The sequence below is a fragment of the Pan troglodytes genome, chromosome X, assembly GCF_028858775.2.
Source record: "Pan troglodytes isolate AG18354 chromosome X, NHGRI_mPanTro3-v2.0_pri, whole genome shotgun sequence".
Lineage (NCBI taxonomy): Eukaryota > Metazoa > Chordata > Mammalia > Primates > Hominidae > Pan > Pan troglodytes.
The window spans coordinates 63049914-63070210 of NC_072421.2; the positions used below are offsets into that span (position 1 = coordinate 63049914).

At 39.4% G+C, this 20297-nt stretch overlaps 1 protein-coding gene and 1 pseudogene across 17 annotated transcripts in view; both read left to right on the forward strand.

Moving 5' to 3' along the window:
- Positions 1-20297, forward strand: part of ZC3H12B (zinc finger CCCH-type containing 12B) — a 461523-nt gene that overhangs the window by 355071 nt on the left and 86155 nt on the right. The gene's annotated exons all lie outside the window — the stretch shown is intronic.
- On the forward strand, positions 8942-12703 carry LOC134809360 (transducin-like enhancer protein 1; annotated as a pseudogene).

Sequence of the window (20297 nt, forward strand, 5' to 3'; positions counted from 1 at the left end):
CATATACAAAAGTCAAATCCAAACATATTAAAGACGCAAATATAAGACCTCAAATTGTGAAACTACTAAAAGCAAACACTGGAGAAATTCATCAGGACATTGGACTGGGTGAAGATTTCTTGAGTAATACACTATTAAGTGCTATTTATTGCACTGGCAACCAACACACAAATGGACAAATGCGATCACAAGTTTTGCACAGCAAAGAAAACAATCAACAAAATGCACAGACAACCTACAGAATTAGAGAAAATATTTGCAAACTATTCATATGACAATGGATTAGTAATCAGAATACATAGGAGCTAAAACACCTCTATAGGAAAGGAAAAATATAATAAGCAGATTTTAAAATGGGTGAAAGTCCTGAATAGGCATTTCTCAAAAGACGACATACACATGGAAAACAGGTGTATGAAAAGGTGCTCAATATCATTGATCATCTGAGAAATGCACATCAAAACTGCAATAAAATATTATCTCACCTCAATTAAAATGACTTTTATTCAAAAGACAGGCAATAACAAATGCTGGCGAGAATGTGGAGAAAAAGGAAACCTCATACAGTGTTGGTGGTAATGTAAATTAGTACAACCACTATGAAAAACAGTTTAGAAGTTCCTCAAAAAAAGAAAAATAGAACTACCATATGTTCCAGCAATCCCACTGTTAGATATATACCCAAAAGAAAGTAAATCAGTATATCAAAAATATATCTGCACTCCCATGTTTATTGTAGCCCTATGCACAATAGCCAAGATTTGGAAGCAACCAAAGTGTTGAACAGATGACTGGGTAAAGACAATGTAATACATGTAAACAATGGAGTACTACTCAGCCATAAAAGTAGAATGAGATTCTGTCATTTGCAACAACATGGATGGAACTGGGGGTCATTATGTTAAGTAAAATAAGCCAGGCAGAAAGACAAATATCCCATTTTCTCACTTATTTGTGGGATCTAAAAATAAAAACAACAGAACCCATGGGAATAGAGAGTAGAAGAGTAGGTACAAGAGGCTGGGAATGGTAGTTGGGGGATAGGGAAAATGGGGATAGTTAGCGGGTACAAAAAAATAGAAAGAATAAATGACACCTAGTATTTGCTAGGACAACAGGGTGACTATAGTAAAAAGTAAACAATATTTTAAAATAAAAAATATTTAAAATAAAAAATACCAAAGCATCAATCGATGTTATCAATGCGGTTATTGTTATTTTGCCAAAGTATGAAAGTGGGAATATATGTTATATATGCCCATAGAGCTGGCTGTGAGAAACTGGCTTATGCATAGACAACTCAGAGAATTTTAGAAATCAGAGAATTTTAAAATTTCAGAGTAGGAAATAAACTCAAAGGTCATCAGATCAATGCCTCATCTGGTGCTTGTAAAAAGACTCTGGAATCTCTTAAGGGAACTTATCTATATCTTGTTATTGTCATTCTCTTCACAAATTCTGTTATTTTTAGACAGTAATGCTACAGATTTTTCATCAGTCTAACAAATTGTATTGAATTCACCTTTTTTATGCTTGTAAAGGTTTTAATAATGTTGATTGAAATCAAAGTGTTATAATTATTTCAATGCAGAATCTTCAAAAAATTTGCAAGGGGAAGGCGGGAAAGCAGTCTGCTTAGTTCTTCTACTCATTGTTACTGAATTATACTCCTAAAAGTAAAGTCCACAGTCATTTTATTCCTCAATAAAAACCCTGACTCTTTGGGGAGATGTTCTAACACAAAGCACAGAAAATGAAAAGAAGATTCAACAGCTTCATTTTTCAATTTACCTAATCTGGATAATAATCTCTACCTGGTGATAATTCATCTCAGGGAAGAATTTACCACTATTTTGGATCAGATTGTACTTCATAGTAGGTAATCATTTCAAGGCAGTACTCAGTATAGCTGTTTAATCCAAAGGTAATGTTAGTTATTTTTCTGCAGCTGCAAACATATTTTCCAAGGAAACAATATTACAAAATGCATTTTCAGAGAGGACCAAGATGGCAGAATAGAAGGCTCCACCAATTGTCACCCTCGCAAGGACATCAATTTAATTACTATCTACAGAGGAAAAAAAAAAAAAAACACCTTCATTAGAACCAAAAATCAGGTGAGCCCTCATAATACCTGGTTTTAACTCTATACTGCTGAAAGATGCACTGAAGAGATAGAAAAAACATTCCTGAATCTCAAATGCCACCCCTTCCCCACCCTTGGCAGCAGCAGTGTGGTACAGAGAGCTTCTTTGGATGCTGGGGGAAGGTGAGCACGGCAATTGTGAGGCATTAATCTCAGTGCTATCCTTTTAGAGCAGAGAGGAAAACCAGACCAAACTTACCTGATGCATGTCGAGCTAATGGAGGGAGCACTTAAAGAAACCTTAGCCAGAGGGTAGTCACCTAGCCTAGTGGTCTAAACTTGAGTTCCCTCACACATCACTACTGGGGGACAAAGTGCTCTGTATCTCTAAGTAAACCTGAAAAGCATTCTAGGTCATCAGGACTGCAACTGTTAGGCAAGTCCTAGGGCTAAACTGAGCCCAGAGACGGTGGACTGGGAGGCCACATGATCTACTGAAACACCAGCCAGCACAGTTAAGGGAGATCTGAAATCACCACATTTCTAACCCCAGGCTGCACAGCTTGAGGCTCCAAAACAGATCCCTTCCTTCTGCTTTAGGAGAGTAATGGGAAAAGTGAGGAGGACTTTGCCTTGCATCTTAGATACCACTTCAGCCACAGCAGGATAGGGCAATGACCAGAGTTGTGAGGCCCCAATTTCAGGCTCTAGTTTCCTGACGACATCTCAAGACATGCCCTGAGCCAGAAAGGAACCCACTGCATTGAAGGGAAGGAGCCAGTCTTGGCAGCATTTATCACCTGATAACTGAAGAGGCCTTGAACCCTGAGCTACATCAAGGGCCTTGAGCAAGCCTCTGAAATTGCTGGCTTCAGATATCAGCATGACTATAGGAGGATATAACACCAAGTGGGCACTCTTGGAGTCCTCAATTTCAGGACTTCACTCTTGGATGGCATCTCTGGATCTGCCCTGGGCCAGAAGGGAACCCTGTTCCCTGAAGGGTAAGTTGCAGACCAGGCAGCATTCACCAAAAGCTGATGTCAGAGCTCTTGGGCCTTAAGGAAACATTGGTAGTAGTCTGGCAGAACTCCTCATGGCCTAAGGTGGTGGTTGCTACAGAGTGAAGGTTCTCTTCCTTTGGAAAGGAGAAGGAAGAGTTGAAAGAACTGTGTGTCATGGTTTCAGTGCCAGCTCAGCCACAATACAATAGAACACAAGGTAGACTTCTAAGTTTTGTCACTCTATTTCCTGACTCCTAGATGACACCTAGGGACCCACCTGGGACCTGGGAGAACTCACTTCCCTGAAGGGAAGGACACAGGCCTGGCTGGCTTTGCCACCTGGTGATTATAGAGTCCCAGGGCCTTGAGTGAATATAAGCAGTAGCCAGGAAGTGGTTACAACAGGCCTTGAGTGAGACCCAGTGCTGTGCTGGCTTCAGGTCTGACCCAGCACGGTCCTAGTCCTAGTGGTGATGGCCACAGGGATGCTTGTGTACCTCCAACCCCAGGTTTAAGAGGCTTGGAACAGAGAATGAGACTCTATATGTTTAGGAGAAAATAAGGGGAAAGAGCAAGAGTCTCTGCCTGGTAATCCGGAAAATTCTCCCAAATCTCGTTTATGACCATCAAGGTGCAACTTCTATGAGTCTGCAAGAACTGCACCATTACTGAGATTTGGGTGTTCCCTAAAGCAGATACAGCTTACATCAAAACACCCAAGTCCTTTTTAATTTCTGGAAAGCTTTTCAAATAAGGACGGGTATAAACAAATCCAGATTGTGAAAACTAAAATTCAATATCAATCACTTCAATGTCCAGACACCAAAGAATATTTACTAGCATCACCACCACCCAGGAAAGCATAACCTCACCAAATGAACTAAATAAGGCACCAGGGATCAATCTTGGAGAAACAGAGATATGTGACTTTTCAGACAGGGAATTCAAAATAGCTGTGTTGAGGAAACTCAAAGAAACTCAAGATAACACAGAGAAGAAATTCAGAATTTTATCAGATTAATTTTTCAGAGATTGAAATAATTTTAAAAATCAAGCAGAAATTCTGGATCTAAAAAGTACAACTGGCATGCTGAAGAATGCATCAGAGTCTCTTAATAGCAGAATTGATCAAGAAGAAAGAGTGAGCCTGATGACAGACTATTTGAAAATACACTGCTAGGGGAGACAAAAGAGAAAAGAATATAAAACAGTAAAGCATGCCTACAGGATCTAGAAAACAGCCTCAAAATGTCAAAGTTAAGAGTTATTGGCCTTAAAAATGAGATAGAGGAAGAGATAGGGGTACAAAGTTTATTCAACAGGATAATAACAGAGATATTTTCAAACCTAGAGAAAGTTATTAACACTCAAATACAAGAAAGTTATATATCTCCAAGCATATTTAACTCAAAGACTACCTCAAGGCATTTAATAAACTTTCAAAGACCAAGGATAAAAAAAGGATGCTTAAAGCAGCAAGAAAAAAGACACAAATACAATGGAGCTGCAATATGTCTGACAGCAGACTTTTCAGTGGAAACCTTACAGGCCAAGAGAGTGTGACATGACATATTTAAAGTGTTGAAGGGAAAAAACTGTTACCCTAGAATAGTATATATGGCAAAAATTCCCTTCAATCATGAAGGAGAAATAAAGACTTCCACAGACTAACAAAAGCTGAGGGATTTCATTCATAAGAGACCTGTCCTATGGGAAATGTTTAAGGGAGTACATCAATCAGAAAGAAAAAGACATTAATGAAAAACAAGAAATCATCTGAAGGTACAAAACTCATGGGTAATAGTAAGTGCACAGAAAAAAACACCGAATACTTCAGTGTTATAATACTGCAACTGTGATATGTAATCAACTAAAATGCTAGCTAGAAAAACTAAATGATGAACCAAACAAAAATAATAACTACAACAACTTCTTAAGACATAGACAGTACAATAAGATCTAAATAGAAACAAAAAAGTTAAAAAACTTGAAAATAAAGTTATGGCATAGAATTTTGTGTTAGTTTTCTTTTTGTTTCTTTATTTGTTTATGAAAACAGGGTTGAGTAGTTACCGGGTTATAAGATAGCAGGTGCAAGCCTCACAGTAACCTCAAACAAACAACAACAAAAAAATACAATGGAAACGGAAAAACAAAAAGCAAGATAAATCATATCACCAGGGAAAATCGCCTTCACTAAAGGAAGAAAATAAAGAAATAACGCCAGAAAACAAATAACAAAATGGCAGGAGTAAGTCTTTACTTATCAATAATAATGTTGACTGTAAATGAACTAAAGTCTACAATCGAAATAAATAGAGTGGCTGAGTGTATTAAAAACAAGATTCTGTTGCCTACTAGAAACACACTTTACCTATAAAGACACAAATAGATTAAAAGAAAAGTGATGGAAAAGACATTCCATGCCAATGGAAACAATAAATGATCAGGAGTAGCTATACTTATATCAAACAAAATAGATTTCAAGACAAAAACTATAAGAAGAGACAAAGAAAGTTACTATATAATGATAAAGGGGTAAATTCAGTAAGAGGATATATCAATTTTAAATATATATGCACCCAACACTAGAGCCCCTAGATAAGTAAAGGAAACATTATTAGAGCTAAAGAGAGAGATAGTTCCCAATACAGTAATATCTGGAGACTTCAACACCCCACTCCCAGCATTGGACAGATCGTCAAGACAGAAAATCAACAAAGAAACATCAGACTTGATCTGCAGTATAGATCAAATGAATCTAATAGATACTTACAGAACAGTTTATCTGTTGGTGGCAGAATACACATTCTTTTCTTCAGCACATGGATTATTCTTTAAAATAGACCATATGATAGGTCAAAAAAGTCTGAAAACATTCAACAAAATTGAGATAACATCAAGCATCTTCTCTGACCACAATAAAATAAAATTAGAAATTAATGATAAGATAAATTTGGGAAACTATACAAACACATGGAAGTTAAACAATATGTTCCTGAATGACGAGTGGGTCGATGAAACAATTTTTGTAAATTTCTTAAAACAAAAGACAATGGAAACACAACATACCAAAATCTATGGGATACAGCAAAAGCAGTACTAAGAGGGAAGTTTATAGCTGTAAGTCCCTACATCAAAAAAGAGGAATAACTTCAAATAAACAATCTAATGATACATCTTAAAGAAATAGAAAAGCAAAAGCAAACCAAACCTAAAATTAGTAGGAGAAAAGAACTAATAGGCTGGGTGTGGTGGCTCACGCCTGTAGTCCCAGCACTTTGGGAGGCCGAGGCAGGCGGATCAATTCAAGTCAGGAGTTTGAGACCAGCCTGGCCAACGTGGTGAAACCCTGTCTCTACTAAAAATACAAAAATTAGCCAGGCGTGGTGACAGGTGCCTGTAATCCCAGCTACTCTGCAGGCTGAGGCAAGAGAATCACTCAAACCCAGGAGGCGGAGGCTGCAGTGAGCCAAGATAGCAGCACTGCACTCCCGCCTGGGTGACAGAAGGAGACTCCATCTCAGAAATAATAATAATAATAAAATAAAGATTAAAACAGAAATAAATGAATTTAAAATGAGGAAAATAATACAAAAGATCAATGAAACAAAAAGTTGGTTTTTTGAAAAGTAAAACAAAATTGACAAAACTTTAGCCAAACTTACTAATAAAAAGAGAGAAGATTCAAATAGCATTAGAAATGAAAAAGGAGACATTACAACTGATACTGCAGAAATTCAAAGATCATTTGTGGCTATGATGAGCAAATATATGCCAATGAGTTGGAAAATCTAGAAGAAATGGACAAATTTCTAGGTACATACAACCTATCAAGATTGAACCAGAAAGAAATCCAAAACCTGAACAGACCAATAACAAGTAATAAGATCAAAGCCATATTAAGAAGTCTCTTAGTAAAGAAAAGCTAGGGACCCAGTGGCTTCACTGCTGATTTCCACAAACATTTAAAGAGAACTGGTACCCATCCTACTAAAACTATTGCGAAAAATAGAAGAACAGAAAATACTTCTAAATTCATTATATGAAGTCAGCATTACCCTGAAACCAAAACCAGACAAAGACACAACAAAAAAAGAAAACTACAGTTCAATATCTCTGATGAATATCGATGCAAAAATCCTCAACAAAATACTAGCAAAACCGAATTCAATGTTACATTAAAAAAAAAAAAATTCATCATGACCAAGTGGGATTCATCCCTGGGATGCAAGGATGGTCCAACATATGCAAATCAATCAATGCGATACATCATAGCAACAGAATGAAGCATAAAAACCATATGATTATTTCAACTGATGCCAAAAAGCTTTTGATAAAATTCAACATCCCTTCATGATTAAAAAAAAAAAAAAACTCTCATAAAACAGGGGATAGAAAGAACATACCTCAACATAATAAAAGCTATATAGGGCTGCGCGCTAGCGCCCCCCGCCCGAGCGGGGCTGAGCGGGGCTGGGCGGGGCTGGGCGGGGCTGGGCGGGGCTGGGCGGGGCTGGGCGGGGCCGGGCGGGGCCGGGCGGGGCCGGCGCTGGTTAGCTCCTGAGTGTGAAACCGCGTGTTAGTGTAACCCGCGCCTCTGCGCGGGCGGCGGCGGCGGCGGTAGGAGCGGCGGCTGCAGGAGCAGCAGCAGCACAAGCAGCGGCGGGTACTCTGTGCTCTGCGTCCCGGAGGCAGCCGACTGCGCCACCCCACCCTCGCACGGCCAGGCGGGACCCGCGCCACCAGCCCGGACCTCCGTCGTCCCGCAGCGACCAAAATCTCCGCTGGCCGCACCGCTGTGACTACTCCGGACTCGCTGGCAGAGTTTGCCCGCCGGGGAGGGTGGCCGATTGGCGGAGCGCACTCCTGCTGTTTTTCCCACCATCTCGTGGATGTCGTCCCTCGGGTGGTGAGAGAACTTTGCAGTGGGCTGGAGCGCCCTTTGCGGAGAAGCACACGAAGGTGAAGGAAGGAAAGAAAGAAGACCGAGGAAGAAAAGAAAGAAGACCGAGGAAGAAAAGAAAGAAGACTGAGGAAGAAAAGAAAGAAGACCGAGGAAGAAGGGGCTCGGAAGAAGGGTCCGGAGCGGCCGGGCCGGCCGTGCAGGGCGAGTGCGCGCGAGGCGCGGCGCCCTGATGCTCCCCGAGCTCGAGGAGCAGCGGCCATTTGCGGGACTGCTCTCGGTGGAGTAGCCTCGTCGGGCCCGGAGGGTTTGTGCAACCGCGGAGAACACCGAGTGCTGGTCGCACGGGGCGTGCCGAGCCGCCTCCCGGCGCGCCCTCCGCTCTTTCCCCGCCTAGTCATCCCTCGCTCCCCGGCCAGGAGCCTCCGCCGCGTCCTCAACCTCTCTCCCTTTTGCGTCCCGGGACCCGGCGAGCACCCGGGCCGAGGGCGCAGCCGAGTCTTGCGGGAGTCGCCCCGAAAGCGTCGGGTTTGTGTGGGGTTAGCGGGGGCCGCCGCGCCACCTGCGCCTCGCCCGCCGCCGCCTCGGGGAAAACCCGAAGAGGAGGCGGACCAGGAGAAGAGCAAAGAAAAGCAGCCCGTCTGGATTTGTTTGCCCAGGACTGGCGCCGCGCACGCGTATCCCCGAGGGGAGTGCGGTCGGAGTCACCGCGCCCCCGCCTCCCCGCCCGGGCGGCTGAGGCCGGGGGGTTGGAGCACTGCCCCCGCGCACAGTCCCCGAACGCCCGACGTCTCCGCCTAGGTTATTGAAGCAGCTGGGCCTGGGGCGCCCACTAATGTGGCCCTGAGGGCCGGAGCCCGCACCGACGGGAGCGGGAGCCGGAGCAGCTGCCGGCGCCGAGTGGCCGGTGCGCCCGGCCTAGCGCGCCTGCGTGCGTGGCCAGCTCGCTCCCCGCTTCTGCCTGGCTTTCCGGCTTAATTTTCCTCGGCGGGATTAAAGTTGGAAATTGACCGGAGAATTGAGTTGCCGGGGAACAGAGCCCCGGCCGCCGCCAGCGCGATGTTCCCGCAGAGCCGGCACCCGACGCCGCACCAGGCTGCAGGCCAGCCCTTCAAGTTCAGTATCCCGGAGTCCCTGGACCGGATTAAAGAGGAATTCCAGTTCCTGCAGGCGCAGTATCACAGCCTTAAATTGGAATGTGAGTAACTGGCAAGTGAAAAGACAGAAATGCAGAGGCACTATGTGATGTATTACGAAATGCCATATGGATTAAACATTGAAATGCACAAACAGACTGAAATCGCCAAGAGATTGAATACGATTTGTGCACAAGTCATCCCATTTCTGTCTCAGGAACATCAACAACAGGTGGCCCAGGCTGTCGAACGTGCCAAACAGGTGACCATGGCAGAGTTGAATGCCATCATCGGGCAGCAGCAGTTGCAAGCTCAGCATCTTTCTTATGGCCACGGACCCCCAGTTCCCCTTACGCCTCACCCTTCAGGACTTCAGCCTCCTGGAATCCCGCCCCTCGGGGGCAGTGCCGGCCTTCTTGCACTGTCTAGTGCTCTGAGTGGGCAATCTCACTTGGCAATAAAAGATGACAAGAAGCATCAAGATGCAGAGCACCACAGAGATGAGAGGCCCGGCAAGCCAGATTAGGACTTTGTCCTCATACTCTTACAGTGCTGCAAAGTTGTGTGCATCGCTAAAGAGAGCCCCAACCTATACAGAAAGCAAACAATGAGATAAGAGGAACTGTCTCAAAGCTTTCCACTGAAACACAGGTCACCCTGGAAGTTTGCAGGGTTTGCTGTGGGCATCTGTAGATTTCTTGATCTCGTTAGATTGCAGGCATCTTGACATCTTGGCAACTGCCTAGTTAATGCCAGTGGCCTGTACCATATTATGGAAAACTGTTAACTGCTTAATTGGGTAATTTTCAAAGAAAGTAATGTTGTTAAATGGGGTGAAATAAGAAGTTAAATTTGAAAGTGAATGTGTTCAAATGAAAGGTTTGATAATTGCATCTGTTACTACTTAGTTTCATAGGCTTTAATTCTAGTATGCATTAAATATTGGGCAAAATTGCACTTGACTGATTTTTTGAAGAAAAGTAATTTATTCTGTCAAGAAATAAAAAAATAGGCTTTGTGTATGGTTAAACTAAATCTTATGTTTACAAAATACTGTAATTTTCAGGAAATCACTGTATTAGGAATGTGCAATGACTTATATAAATAAAAGCCATTTTTAAAACTGAAAAAAAAATAAAAAAATAAAAGCCATATATGACAGCTCCACAGCAAGTATCATACTGAATGGGGAAAACATGAAAGCCTTTTGTCTAAGATCTGGAACATTACTAGAATGCCCACTTTCACCACTGTTATTCAACATAGTAGCGGAAGTCCTAGCTAGAGCAATCAAACAAGAAAAAGAAATAAATGGCAACCAACTTGGAATGAAAGAAGTAGTATTATTTTTGTTTGCAGACAATATGATCATATATTTGGAAAAACCTAAAGACTCCACACACACACACACACACACACACACACACACAATTAGAACTGATAAACAAATTCAGTAAGGTAGGAGGTTACAAAATTAACATACAAAAAAAATCAATTGCATTTCTACATCCCAACAGTGAGCAATCCTAAAAAGAAATTTAAAAAGTAATCCCATTTACAATAGCCACAAATAAAATTCAATACCTAGGAATTAAAGAAGCAAAAGATTTCTCAAAAATTATAAAACACTGATGAAAGAAATTGAAGAGGACACCAAAAAATGGAAAGACATTCCATGTTCATCTATTAGAAGAATCAATATTGGTAAAATATTCATACTACACAAAGCAATCTACAGATTCAATGTAATCCCTATCAAAATGCCAACAACATTATTCACAGAAATAGAAAAAATGCTAAAATTTATATAGGCATACATAAGACCCAGAATAGCCAAAGTTATCCTATGCAATAAGAGCAAAATTGGAGAAATCACATCCAAATTCAAATTATATTACAGAGCTATAGTAATCAAATCAGCATGGTACTGGTATTAAATCAGAAAAAATAGAAAAAAACAATGGGACATAATAGAGAACCCAGAAACAAATTCACACACTTAAAGTGAACTCATTTTCAACAAAGGTGCCAACATACTTTGGGGAAAAGACAGTCTCTTTAATAAATGGTGCAGGAAAAACTAGATATCCATGTGCAGAAAGATGAAACTAGACCCCTGCGTCTCACCATGTACAAAAGTCAAATCCACATTGATTAAAGACTTAAATATAAGACCTCAAACTATGAAACTACTACGAGAAAACATTGGGGAAATTCTCCAGGACATTGGTCTAGGCAAGAATTTTTTGAACAATATCCCTTAAGCACAGGCAACCAAAGCAAAAATAGACAAATGAGATTACATCAAGCTAAAAAGCTTCTGCACAGCAAAGAAAACAATCAACAAAGTGAAGAGACAACCCACAGAATGGGAGAAGGATATTTGCACACCACACATTAGACAAGGGATTAATAACCAGAATATATAAGGAGCTCAAAGAACTCTATAGGAAAACATAATAAATTGACAAAAAAAAAATTAGCAAAAGATTTGAATAATTTCTCAAAGTACACACAACCCAGAAACAGGCATATGAAAAGGTGCTCAACATAATTAATCATTAGAAAAATGCAAATCAAAGTACAATAAGATATCATCTCACCCCAGTGCAAATAGCTTATATCCAAACACGGGCAATAACAAGTGCTGACGAGGATGTAGAGAAAAGGGAATCTTTGTACACTGTTGGTGGAAATGTACAGTAGCACAACCACTATATTGTATAGTTGGAGGCTACTACAAATACTAAAAATAGAGCTATTATATGACCCAGCAATCCCACTGCAGAATATGTAACTAAAAGAAAGGAAATCAGTATAACAAAGAGATATCTGCACTCCCATGTTTATGGCAGCACTGTTTACAATAGCTAAGATTTGGAAGCAACCTAAGTATCCATCAGCAGATGAACAGATAAAGAAAATGTGGTGCATACACACAATGGAGTACTACTAAGCCATAAAAATGAGATCCTGTCATTTACAATAACATGTATGGAACTGGAGATTATTATGTTAAGTAAAATAAGCCAGGCACAGACTGAGAAATATCACATGTTCTCACTTTTGTGTGATATAAAAATTAAAACAATTAAACTCATGGACATAGAGAGTAGAAGGATGTTTACCAGAGGCTAAGAGGAGATAGGGATGGCTAATGGCTATGAAAATATAGTTAGAAAGAATGAATAAGGCATACTATTTGACCACACGGAAGGGTGACCTTAGTCAATAATAACTTAATCATACATTTTTAAGTAAGTAAAATAATGTAATTGTGGCCAGGCATGGTGGCTCATGCCTGTAATCACAGCACTTTGGGAGGCCAAGGTGGGCAGATCATGAGGTCACGAGTTCGAGACCAGACTGACCAACATGGTGAAACCCCGTCTCTACTAAAAATACTAAAATTAGCTGGGCGTGGTGGCACACACCTGTAATCCCAGCTACTCAGGAGGCTGAGGCAGGAGAATCACTTGAACCTAGGAGGCAGAGGTTGCAGTGAGCCGAGTTCATGCCTCTACTCTCCAGCCTGGGCGACAGAGTGAGACTCCATCTCAAAATAAATAAATAAATAAATAAATAAATAAATAAATAATAGTGTAATTGGATTGTTAGTAACACAAAGGATAAATGCTTGAGTGGATGGACGCCACATTTTTTATAATGTGATTATTTCACATTGCATGCTTATATCAAAATATCTCATGTACCCCACAAATATAGACACCCACAAAAATTTAAAATAAAATAAAATAAAAACAATATTACAAATAATAATACATATATAATTTTTCAAAATTAACTTATTGAGGTGAAATCTAGATAATATAAAGTAACCATTTTAAAGCAAAAAATTCAGTGGCATTTAATGTATTCACAGTGTTGTGCAACCATTTATATTCCCTTCATAAAACATTTTTATCACTCTAAAGTAAAACCCTTTACCCATTAAGCAGTTTCTTCAATTCCCCAATGCCCTTAGCCCCTGACAACCACCAATCTATGTTCTGTCGCTGTGTATTTATCTATTCTGAATGTTTCATGTATATGGAATTATACAATATGTGACCTTTTGTGCCTTGCTTCTTTCATTTACCATTATTTCAAGATTCTTTTGAAATATAGCATGTATCAGTACTTATAGCATGTGTCAGTACTTCATTCCTTTTTATGTCTGAGTAATATTCGTTTAGCCATTCATCCTTTGATGAACATTTTGCCTATTGTGAATAATGCTGCAATGATCATGTGTACATGTATTTGTTTGAGTACATATTTTCAAGTTTTTTTTGGAACAGGGCACAGGGTTTCACTCGCCCTGTTCCCCAGGCTGGAATACAGTGGCACAATCACAGCTCACTGCAACCTTGACCTCCGGGGCTCAATTGATTCTCCCACTTCAGTCTCCCAAGTAGCTGGGACTGCGGGAATACACCACCACATCCAGCTAATTTTTGTATTTTTTGTAGAGACAGTGTTTCACCATGCTACCCAGGCTGGTCTTGAACTCCTGAGCTCAAGCCATCCGCTCACCTCAGCCTCCCAAAGTGCTGGAATTACAGGCGTAAGCCACTGCACCTGGTCTTACTTTCAGTTCTTTTCTATTATATACCTAGCCCTAGAATTGTGAGATTTTATGTAAATTCTATGTTTTGTTTTGTTTTGTTTTGTTTTTTTGAGGAAATGCAAAGCTGTTTTCTACAGTGTCTGAACCAATTTACATTTCCACCAGCAGTGTTTAAGGATTCCATTTTCTCCACATTCTCGCCAACAATTCTCTTATTATTTTCTCGGTTTTTTTTCCTAGTGAGAGTGAAGTTGTACTCTATTGTGGTTATGATTTGCATTTCCCTAATGACTAATGATGTTGAGCATCTTTTCATGTGCTTGTTTGCCTTTGTATATCTTTGTAGAGAAATATCTATTTCAAATCCTTTCCCCATTTTTTTAAAAAAATCGGGCTGTTTGTCCTTTTGTTGTTGAATTTTAAACATTTTTAAATATATTCTGGATACTAGTCTCTTATCAGACATGATTTGCAAATGGTTTCTCTCATTCTGTGGGTTGCCTTTTCACTTTCTTGATCATGTTCGTTAAAGTACAAAAGGTTTTAATTTTTGTAAGGTCTAATTTATTTTTTTGTTGTTGCTTTTCTTTTGGTGTCATATTTAAGAATCCATTGCAAAATCCAAGGTTGTGAAATTTTACCCCTGTTTTCTTCTAAGAGTTTTATGGTTTTCACTCATATATGGGTCATTGAACCATTTAAGTTAATTTTTGTTTATGGTGTGAAGTAGGGGTCAAACTTTTCCATGTTTTTATCTAGTTGTTCTAACAGTATTTGTTAAAACTATTATTTTTTCTCTTCGAATAGTCTTGGCACCTGTGTCAAACATCAATTGACTATAGGTTTATGGACTTATTTCTGTACTCCCAATTCTGTTACATTGGTCTATATGCTTAGTTTTATATGGTACCACGCTGTTATGATTATTGTAGCTTTATAGTAAAGTTTGAAATCAGAAAGTGTGAGTCCTCCAACTTTTTTCTTACTTTTTAAAGATTTTTTGTATGTGTGGCTATTTGAGGACCCTTGTGATTCCATATGAACTTGAGGTTTAGCTTTTCCACATCTGCGAAAGGCATCATTGTAAATTTGGTAGACATTCCATTGAATCTGTAGATCACTTTAGGTGAGTATTATTACCATCTTAACAATATTAATTCTTCCATTTTATGAACACAATATGTCATTTCATTTATTTTGGTCTTCTTTAATTACCAGTTTTTAGTGTACAAGTCTTTTACCTCCTTGGTTACATTTATTTCTAGGCATTTCATTCATTTGGGTGCTATTGTAAATTGAATTGTTTTATTCTTTTTCAGATATTCATTGCTGGTGTGTAACCCTTTTATTATGCTATTGGATCTGATTTGCTAGAATTTTGATGAGGAATTTTTCATCTATAGAAATAAGGAATATTGTTGTGTACTTTTCTTATGATGTTGTCAGCAGGATTTGGAATCAGGATAATGCTGGCCTCATAGAATACATTGGGAAGTGTTCCCTCCTCTTCTATTTTTTTTTTTTTTTGGTGGGGGAAGGGTTTGAGAAGTATTGATATTAATTCTTCTTTAGATGTTTGTTACATTTCCCCAGAGAAGCCATCTGGTTCTGGGCTTTTCTTTGCTGGAAGTGTTCTATGTTTTTCTACTAGGTTTCTAGTTGGTTTATGGTGGTGTTCAAGTTCTCTATTGCCTTCTTGATTTTTTGTCTAATTTTTCTGTTTGTTATAAAATGTATAGAACTATCTATTTCTATCGATTCTGTCAAGGTGAAGGGGGAAGAAGATATATTGTAAGTTATGGCACACAGGAGCATTAGGGGAGTCCCTGTGGTTTCTTGGTTGGTCATTCCTCTGTAAGTGAGAGAAACTGCTCATGTTAATAAACTTTGGATGCCTGTCTTACAAGAAGCTCTACAAGGAGTATGGCCTTCAGAGACCCAGCAGAGTTGTCTATGTATCCAGATTCTCTACCTTCGCTTCTTTTTTCACTGTAAAGAAAGCAGAATGACATAGAGAGATGGAATCAGATAGATCTAAGTTCAAATCTGGGACCTGCCACTAGTTAGCTAGCTGTGTGATCTTCAGCAACATAGTAGGTGTATATACTTATGGCATACATAACGATTTGTTGACAAAGAGTCAAACTCGTAAAATGTTTGAAGAGATTTATTCTGAGCCAAATATGAGTGAACAATGGACTGTGACACAGCCTCAGGAAAACCTAAGAACATGTGCCCAACATGTGGTTGGGCTACAGCTTGTTTTATACATTTTGGGAAGACATAAGACATCAATTAATACGTGTAGATATACATTGGTTTGCTCCAGAAAGGTGGGATAACTTGAAGTGGGAGCTTTCTGGTCATGGGTGGATTCAAATATTTTTCTGATTGGCAATTGGTTAAAATAGTTATTATCCAAAGACCTAGAATCAATAAAAAGGAATGTCTAGGTGAAGATAAGGGATGGTGAAGACAAAGGTTTTATCATGCCGATGAAGGCTCCAGGGAGCAGGCTTCAGAGCTCTTAGCAAACCTAAAAATTACCCAACTTTGTTAATTCTCTCCTGGATGGGGGAAAAGACATGGAAAGGAATGGAGATTCTCTACAGAATGTAGATTTTCTCCACAAGAGACAGCTTTGCAGTGCCATTTCAAAATATGACAAAGAAATATATTTTGGGGTAAAACACTTCTATTTATTTCAGGGCCTGCTATCTATTATGTGATACTCTAGTAAAGTTAGGTTGGAATTTTGTGTCTTATTGCTACAAACAGTCTGTTTCATCAGTCTTAAAATCTCTGTTTTAATGTTAATGCTGGTCAGCTGTGCCTTAACTCCAAAGGGAGTAGGGTATAATGAGGCATGTCTGACCCTGACTTCCCATCATGGCCTGAACTAGTTTTTCAGGTTAACAATAGAATGCCCTTGGCTGAGAGGAGGGGTCCATTCAGTTGGTTGAGGGGCTTAGAATTTTACTTTTGTTTTACAAATTTAATTAACTTCTCTGAACCTTAGTTTAAATACTTATCCTCTATGAAATTGTGATAATATGTACTTCAATGTATTACTGTGGATATTACATGAAAAAATTAACTTGCTTTTAAATTTTCAGTTATCATTATTACTGTCTTTAGATCGCTTGAGATTCAGTTTCAAGTAATCCTCATTTATCCTGCATCATTTGAAATGGGGGCATGTTTTCCAAAAATAAATTTTTCAGACAACTTAAAAATTAGTGTTTAAAAATTGATCCTTGATGAAAATATTTCTAAAATATATTGTACAATTCTATACCTTCTTAAACAGTAGTCTGAACAGAATTAAACTTCTTCATGATGATTGGGGTTCAATATTAATTAACACCCATGACCACACATTTCTATTATATAAGATACGATCTTAGCCCCCAAGGACTGGAAAACTGGCAGTCATGGGAGAGGGGCAGGATTGAGACACAGAAGATTATTTGCATTTGCACTCAATAGCCTCAGAAAAATATTTATTTCTTATGTCTCTTTTATATAGTTTCTGTTTTTCTCCCTCATTCTCAGCCTGTCAGAAGTTGCTTCTTGCTGTTACTGGTATACCTGCCTCTGGCTACTCCCCTTCTAATTCTTTCTGTTACTATAGACATGGAAACCCAGATAACCAAACTTATGAAAATTATGTCTAATTCAGTGTTTCTCCTATTGTGATCCCCAGAACAGTAGCATCAACATCACCAAGACACTTATTAGAAATGCAAAATCAGGCCGGGTGCGGTGGCTCACGCCTGTAATCCCAGCACTTTGGGAGGCTGAGGTGGGCGGATGACGAGGTCAGGAGATCGAGACCATCCTGGCTAACACGGTGAAACCCCGTCTCTACTAAAAATACAAAAAAAAAAAAAATAAGCCGAGTGTGGTGGCGGGCGCCTGTAGTTCCAGCTACTCGGGAGGCTGAGGCAGGAGAATGGTGTGAACCGGGAGGCGGAGCTTGCAGTGAGCCGAGATCCCGCCACTGCACTCCAGCCTGGGCAACAGAGCGAGACTCCGTCAAAAAAAAAAAAAAAAAAAATGCAAAATCTTAGGCCCACTCCAGACTTACTGAATCAAAGAACTCTGGGGCAGAGCTCCACAATTTGCTAACAAGACCTTTAATAGATTCTGATTATGATCAAGTTTGATATTTATTGCCTGACTATACTTGTTTATACTGCAAACTCTTAGGTCTCATTCCAAGAGATATGATTTAGTATATCTTGGGTAGAACTTAAGAGCCTTGATTTTTTAACCCATTCCCCAGATTATTCTGATGAAAGTATTCAAAATGCACACTTGGAGAAATATTTCCCAAGCCTAGACCATTGCTTCTCAAACCTACCTGGGGATTTTTCTAAAATGCATATTCTGTTCGAATAGGTCTGGGGTTCAGCATTTTAATGGGCTCCTAGATAATACCTATGTACAGGGTGGTAAACCACACTCTGAGTAGTAATTTCCTAGAACTTTATATAGTAGGTATTTTGTAAGTGTTTTTATTTTATTTTGTTTTTTAATGTCTTTTATCCAGAATTTTTCCTTTGAGTGAAAACAGTATCAGCCTTTCTTGATTTTATAAAAGATGTCATTTTCTCCTAAATCAAACATGTTTATTTATACTTTTACATATAAAAATTGAATTAAAATTTAATTATATACCATGAGTTAGTTGGCTTTATAAGCAGAATGAAGGAGCTCTCCTATGAGTAAAGGTGTATGAGCTTTATTTCCTATACTCAATCATCTTAGGCTTCTCAGAGGCCTTCTATTTTGTCCTTCTGGATTTTAAGTGTACCTTCAGTAGGGAATGGGTAGGAAAGCTTCTGTACCAAAAGGGTCCACATTCTATGGCAGATTAAATTATTCTCTCTGGAGCTAATTGATTTCTGGCCTTTCTCTAGTCTAAGCACTCCTGTCAGCATTTATCTCCTCCCCTAAAGGATTTGATCAGTAATCCCAGCCTTTTTGCGTGGGCAAAGCCCTTTGTTCCCTCTGAATGAGCATCCTGAGCATTTCATTCTTTCAGAAGAGAATGGGACTCTGAGACAGACCTTGGTAGATAGTACTGTACCTTATTATTACCCAACCAACATTATTTTCTACTAATACAGAAGATACATATTATCCACTCCAAGTGGGTCTTCTCATTGTACAATCTAATGCTTTTTCTTATTGTATTCTCATGCTGTTATCCATCTACTTCATGTCTTTCACCTATCCCAGTGAGTTTCAAATTGTGTTCAGATGGCAGAGACCTGAAGTCTTTTAGAATTTTATGAACTAGCTTAACAAAACATAAAGGGCTAAGTATATAATTATGAAGATGCATTACTATTTTATTTTATATTTTAATACAAAGAAGCTATAGCAAGTGTCAAAAGATTAAAAATATATACAGAAGGGGAATTTCAAGTTGAGAGAATGCTACCTTAATTGTTTCACAATTAATTAATTAATTGAGATAAGATTACTATTTTATTTAAATAATGGAATACCCTAGCTCATTGTGTACAATTCCAGTGCTCTAATGGAGGAATTTGAGATACACTGGCCTATCATTCCAAAAGTTAGACATCCTGTAATGGATAATTTTAAATACAAAAATCTATTGTACTCCTATGCACTTTAAATGAGTGTTCTTAAGCTCTGTCACTACTCTTCTCTGTAGGCCAGACCTTAAGAGTGAGAACTGCAGTAACTGAATGGTAAAACCTAAATGCAATAGGAGTAATTGGACCTGGGATAGCAGGAACCAAGTGATAACAGTCGACTTCCAAAGGCAAAGTGGGTGTGGTTACCTTAATGGACAACCAAGTCAAAGCAACAATCAGAATAGCCTGACTCATACAGACCTATGGCATTGATCATGGTATTAATAGAAGTGAAATAGATAAGAAGACTCCTAAAATCTTACTCGATCTGTATAAGCAGGATAGTTCTAGGTCAAGTGAACATAAGTTTCACCTGAATAGTGAAAACTAAGCGACATGGCCCCTAAGTCCATTTCAAGACTTGAACCAGTATACAGACCCAGAACCCTTAGAATGAAGGGAAGATGAGGGCTCCTTGGTGAAGAACCCTGGTATACTACTGAAAACCTGTACTGTTAATCTTTCTCCATCCTTCCCCAAAGGGACCTATGGCCTTTTACCAGGGTAACTGTGCAACGGAGAAAAAATTACCAGACCTTCCAAGGATTACTGGACATTAGATCTGAACTTACTCTAATTCCAGGAGACCCAAAATGTAACTGTGGCCCCTCAGACAGAGTAGGGGCTTATGGAAGTCAGGTGATTAATGAAGTTCTAGCTCAGGTTCATCTCATGGTGGGCCCGTGGGTCCCCAAAACCATCCTGTGATTATTTCTTCAGTTCCAGATTGTGTAATTGGAATAGACATACTCAGCAGCTGGTAGAATCCCCACATCAGTTCCCTGGCCTGTGGAATGAGGCCTAAATGGAAGCCATTAGAACTGCCTCTATCTAGGAAAATCATAAACCAAAAGCAATATTGCATTTCTGGAGAGATTGTAGAGATTAGTGCCACCATCACGGAATTAAAAGATGCAGGG